Source organism: Odontomachus brunneus, unplaced genomic scaffold (assembly GCF_010583005.1).
Source record: "Odontomachus brunneus isolate Ranch 3 - 2012 unplaced genomic scaffold, Obru_v1 Obru_scaffold_116, whole genome shotgun sequence".
NCBI lineage: Eukaryota > Metazoa > Arthropoda > Insecta > Hymenoptera > Formicidae > Odontomachus > Odontomachus brunneus.
The window spans coordinates 683,864-690,220 of NW_022639566.1; the positions used below are offsets into that span (position 1 = coordinate 683,864).

At 33.5% G+C, this 6,357-nt stretch overlaps 1 protein-coding gene across 1 annotated transcript in view; it reads right to left on the reverse strand.

Moving 5' to 3' along the window:
• LOC116849434 (peptide deformylase, mitochondrial-like) overlaps positions 1-6,357 on the reverse strand; it is a 202,918-nt gene that overhangs the window by 114,789 nt on the left and 81,772 nt on the right. The window lies entirely within an intron of this gene.

The window sequence follows — 6,357 nt, forward strand, 5'->3', positions numbered from 1 at the left end:
GTAGATGTCCACTTTTAATACCATATGAAATGAAAAACATCGGCTGGGATTGAACTCGGGTCTTCCGCTTGCCAGACAACCGCTCTTTCCACTGAGCTATTTAAGACTTCATGTTTGAGACATCTATATACCTAGTGAAAAATGATTCGTTGATTGACGTCAAAATGATATCAAATTGATGTCGGTTTGACGATTTCAACGTCTATTTGATGTTATTTTGACGTCACTCAACGAATCATTTTTCGCTGGATACTATACTGTTATAACTGTTATACTGTTATATATACTGTTCTAACTGAGCTTCAAATGTAAGTAAAGCGCACTTTCAAATATGTAATTTAAAATCCAAAATAAATGTAAGTAAAGCGCACTTTCAAATATGTAATTCAAAATCCAAAAATAAATGGCTTTCAAATAATGCGATTGAATTTGTTAGAACTATATATGGATTTTAGAAACATGAATACAAACTTAAGGATAAAATATACTTCGCATAAATATATTTATTATTGATACAGGTGAAAATTTTATATATCAAAAGTTATTTTAACACCAATTCCCTCTCTTTGCCCTATTATATAAAACTATATAATTAATTCCAGAAAATATAAATACTGCGAATAACAATAAATTAAACAATTTATATGTAAATATATAAATTAATTATTATACACTCACTAGCATGTACTGAATATAGGCGCAAAAAGTAATTGCTATAAACAAAATATTTGCAAGGGCTAAGGCAGATGAACGAGACATAAGCGTCATAGTCGTAGACGTAAAATAAAGCAGAGAAAAACGTAAACGTAAATCATGAAAGGCTATTAGCCTTACGTTTACGCTTACGTTTCTCTATGCCTTACTTTACGTCTACGATTACGACGCTTACGTCTCGTTCTCTGCCTTAGCCCTAATTCCTCATAAATTCTCAAAATGTTCTAGGAATTAAGTTGCGAAGTATTCGCTATAATGAAGTCCTAAGGAATATTTTAAGACAAACTTACTGTGGTTAATTCTTCAAGAATTCTTCGGGTATTCATTTTTCTAATTCTATATCTATTCTTTAAAATAAATTCTCTAGGAACTTTTGTTCATCTCTATGCTATCTGGGTAGTCGTTCAATATTTTTCTCGTGTATATTACAAATGTTAAAAATATTCTTAATTTTAATATTTTTTTAGTAAGTACTGTAATATCGAACGACTAGTGTTATTCTAAAGATTTACCTTTCTTTTCTTAACAATTGCATTTCAATTTCTTTTATACATAAACTGATTGAATTATAGGTGCATTACTTCAACTTAACGTATGCACTGTGCATTTCTTTTATTATATTTATACAAGATATAAGAATTATATTTAACTCATATATATTCTTATGCTTTACTTTTTATTTATTTTGTGTTATCTCTTCTATGATTAATCAATATTTCACTTCCACTTTCTTTTTCTCATCATAGTCAACAGCACGCATTGTTCCATGTATTATTGCTTGCTGACGGAAGAGAGAAATAACTACAATTGCAGATAATAAAGACATTTCAAACAATCACAGAATAGGTCTAAACTGGTTGGCATGTGATGCATGTTAAAATATTTCACCTGTAGATTGACTTTGTCTGCAGTGTGCCGCCTATTGTGTATAATCCTTACTGTCATTACATTTCTATCAAGATATACACAAACATAGTTTAAAAAATCTCTTTTTAAAGCGTGTAATGCGTCACGGCAGTTAATGTGTTGCAATGAAGTATACGGTTTAGTATTTCCTTGCATTATGTGACATCTCACATAACATAACGTCTACAATCGGGACATAAAACATCTTGGAAATGTCTTTAAGACATTTTCAAGACGTCATTAGACGTCTTTGTTAATTAACTTTATACGTGTTCAAAACATGTTATACTTCAATTTGAGACGTTGCATTGTACGAGATGAAAAACAAACACAATTACACAAACATAAAATTTGTTATTTATAACAATGCATGTTTCTCGCAACCTGTAGCATGCTTTCGTAACAACAAATATATATGCAAATATTTATGCAAATATATCTACAATTAAATTTAATTTAAAAAGTTTGTACAATTTTTATGTTAGTAATATATAATGTAATTTTTAAGGGACATCGATACAATGCAAAGCATAAGGCTTTAGCCTTAACTTTGTATAAAACAATGGGGAAGCGTGTTTACACTCGTTTACGGGAAGTTTTCCAGCATATTCCTTCAAGGCAATCTTTGCAATTGGTGCTCTACAAAATATCCATATTACCACGGGGTTAAACTCTTTCATCCTATAATATTTAGAAGATATTTCTCTTAAAATGTCTGCTAAGGATAAAGTGTGTATCCTCAAGTGGGATGAGGTATCTATACAACCGAATGTCACGTATGATATTCAAAGGGATATCATATGTGATCATAGGACTGGGGCACCAACCGCAGTAACAAAGTCGCGGATTATGTTTTAGTTTTTATGTTACGGAGCTTATATACCAGGTAGAAGATGCCCATTTCTTACAACTTATTAGATGTATTAAAGAACATGTTTTGAAAATTAGTAAAGCAGGCTTTCTCATTGTTGCGACCGTCTGCGACCAAGGAACTTCAAATGTTGCTGCCATCAAAGATTTATTATGTCGTACAAATATGAAACGGAACTTGGAAAGAAAAACGCAAGGTAAGTTCTCATATTCATTGTTATATTCATTGTTTATTATATTCAACATATTCGTTACACACATACAGACATGCAAAAAAAAATATTAATCAATATTTGTATGCATGCGTGCGTGTATGTTAAAATGTACATAATTTTATAAAAATATGTAACATAATTTACATTTATTATTGCAAGTGTGCATTAATTTTAAAGAATTTTTTGGTAAAAATATAGTTTTATTGTGAAAAAATGGTTACAAATTGATCATTCAAAATATTGTCCATCGCTAGCCACTTTTTCCCATCTTTCTGGTAATAGGTGAATTCCACGTCGAAAGAATGACACATCTTTTGAGGCTATCCATGAATCGACCCATTTTTTTGGTATCTTCATAAGAATGGAAGCGCTGCTCAAACAGGCCATGAGTCATCCATCGAAATAGGTGGTAATTGGAAGGAGCAATATCTGGAGAATACGGCGGGTGCGGTAGGACATTCCAGTTAAGCGCTGCTAACGTTTCCTTAACCGGTTTCGCAACATGTGGCCGAGCGTTGTCGTGCTGAAAAATCACTTTGTCATGTCTTTTCGCGTAATCTGACCGTTTTTGCTTCAATACTCGGTTCAATTGTATCAATTGTTGTTGGTTCCCCAATGATAGTTTCGTTGGATTGGAGCAGCTCATAATACACTACACCCAGCTGATCCCACCAAATACAGAGCATGAGCTTGACGTTATGAATATTCGGATTTGCCGTCGATGTTGATGGTTCGCCTGGACTGCACCATGATTTTTTGCACTTCGAATTATCGTAGCCTATCCATTTTTCATTACCCGTCACGATGTGATGCAAAAAACTTTTTTTTCTGTGTCTTTAAAGCAACAATTCACAGGTCATTTTGCGCCTTTCGACGTTCTTCGGCTTCAACTCGTACGGCACCCAATTTCCTTGCTTTTGAATCATTTCAATGGCCTTCAAACGTCTGGAAAACGTTGATCGATCAACATTTAATGATTCTGCAAGTTCTTCTTGCGTTTGATTCGGGTTTTGATCGAGTAAATCTCCACTTCCTCATCTTCAAACTTTTTCAGCTGGCCTGGACGGCCTTCCTTGTCGTCCGTGTTAAAATCACCTTTTTTATAGTGTCGAAACCAGTGCTCACATGTTGAAATCGATAGAGTATAATCACCATAAGCTTCCGACAGCATTCATTGATTTTCAGCAGCACTTTTCTTCAAATGGAAGCAAAAAAGCAAAACTTCTCACAAATTACGTTTTGTTGGCACAAAATTCGACATATTCAATACTCAAAAAAAACAATGTTGTTTACACTTTGGCAAAATGACCCATACTGAAAACTAAAGCCACATGATAGTGCTTTGACATGAAGGTAACAACAATATGGTCAGATGCGATATAGTACTAGTTACGCCATCTCTTGAAAAACCTTTAAAATTAATGCACACTCCCAATATTAATAGCTCAGACCTTTTGAAGTGGAGGACATAGAGATTATTCTTCTGTTTGATCCTCCACATCTGATTAAAGTAATAAGGAACAACCTTCTCGCATTCAAGAGCGATGGGAAAAAAGAAGAACGCATAGCATCGTGGGACGTCAAGACAGCATGGATCATGGATAGAAAAAGTAATATGTTACGGCCGCAACTAAAGAAAAGTAAGGAACATATTTTAGAACATAAAATTAAGAAAATGCATGTCAAATATGCTACGCAAGTATTAAATGGGACAGTTGCGAGCTATATCGAGACGCTAACAAGACATAAATGTAAGTACAATTGTCAAAAAATACAACATATATGATTGCAATATACTAACCGTTTATATGAATTTTATTTGCTATTGCAGATGTTGTGGATTTAGAAGATTCTACACAGATCAGGATAGATACAGAAGAAGGAATTACCACAGCGGACATAGTGCTTTTTTTTAATAAGTTGTTTGATTCTGTGAACAATAGTGGTGTAAGTGAAAATAAGTTACGTTCTCCAGTGACAGAAGACAGTGTTCATTATGCATTTTGGACGGACGCAAAAAATGAACTGCGAACATACGTACAAAAAGTAACACATCAATCTGTATCATCTGTGCCTACGTTATAAAATTGGTTATTCAGTATTGACGGATTTCAGAAACTTTGGAAGATATTAAATTTAAAATACAGTTTTACATCTTTAAGAACGCGATATTGTAACCAGGATGCGATCGAGAATTTTTTTGGACAAATTAGAAGTCATGCCGTTCGTAATAATAATTCAACACCTCGGCAATTTCAAGATTAATTCATCACTTTACTAATAAGCAACATGAAATCTGTCGATTATTGGCGGTAACTGCGAAACTGCTGAAGTCATGTTGTTTACTTTAGAAAAGTGTTTGGAGGAAGATCTTGCAAATGCAGAGATGTATAACATTGATCGCAACAATGATGATAATGACGACGAACAGCACGAAATGTTTAGTGATAAAATTGTTCGCAAACAATCCAGTGTAGCATTTTTATGTAAAAAGTTAAATGAAATTAAATAATAGGAAAAAGGGCTAATTCGAGTTCAAGCACAGGATTAATAGTGCTATGTATCATATGGGTAAAACCTTCTTTGTGTTAGGAAATAGAGCAATATTTATTGAACATCACACTTAACCGAAATACTCAATATAAATAATCAAACGTTTCGGCTCAATCATGAACCCTCTTTAGTGATATAAAAACTCAAGGTTTACAAAACGAACGCATTACAAGTAAAAGAATTAATTAAAGACCTGAATAAAATGATATGAATGTTATTCGCAGTATTATAGCTGACAAGACCGTTACCGGACTAATATTAAGAAGTTCAAATTAATACTAGGAAGTAGCCGTCATAACTATAAAAAAAACCATAAAATAAAATAAAAATAAAAGAGGGTTCATGATTGAGCCGAAACGTTTGATTATTTATATTGAGTATTCATGTTCAATAAATATTGCTCTATTTCCTAACACAAAGAAGGTTTTACCCATATGGTACATAACACTATTAATCCTGTGCTTGAACTCGAATTAACCCTTTTTCCTATTATTTAATTAATATAATTGTTATTGAGTTCTTATTTTTTTTCTCTTAAATGAAATTATTGTCGCTATAACAAAAGATCTTAACTTTTGCGAAGAATGCAATGTAAGTTTAAAAAGTAATGAATTTCCAATTTTTGCAAGGCAAATAGTTCGTAGGGTAAATTGTTAGAGACGCGATCTCATTGGTGTGATATTCTTAAAGCATTAGTACGTCATTTTGATAATTGGATTATTATTTAGATTGGTATGAATGCATCGAGCATCATAGTAGGTATTATAGGCGGGTACTAACTAAGGTCCTCCGAGGGGGGGTGAGGGGCGAAGGGGTACCGCGGGCGAGGGGGGTATGACGTCACCGGGGGGGGCACGGCCGGGGGTATGCCGTCACCGCGGGAGGGGTTATCATCGGTCGGTAATTGGGGGGGCATACCGATGTTACCGACGGTCGGTAATTTTTACCGATATAACATTTAATTTTTTTACCAACATATAATTTTTACCAACATATAATTTTTGCCAACATATAATTACCGATAATATCAACGATCGTTAATTTATTACCGATATTATATACCAACATTTAATTTTTTACCAACATATATTGTGGTTGC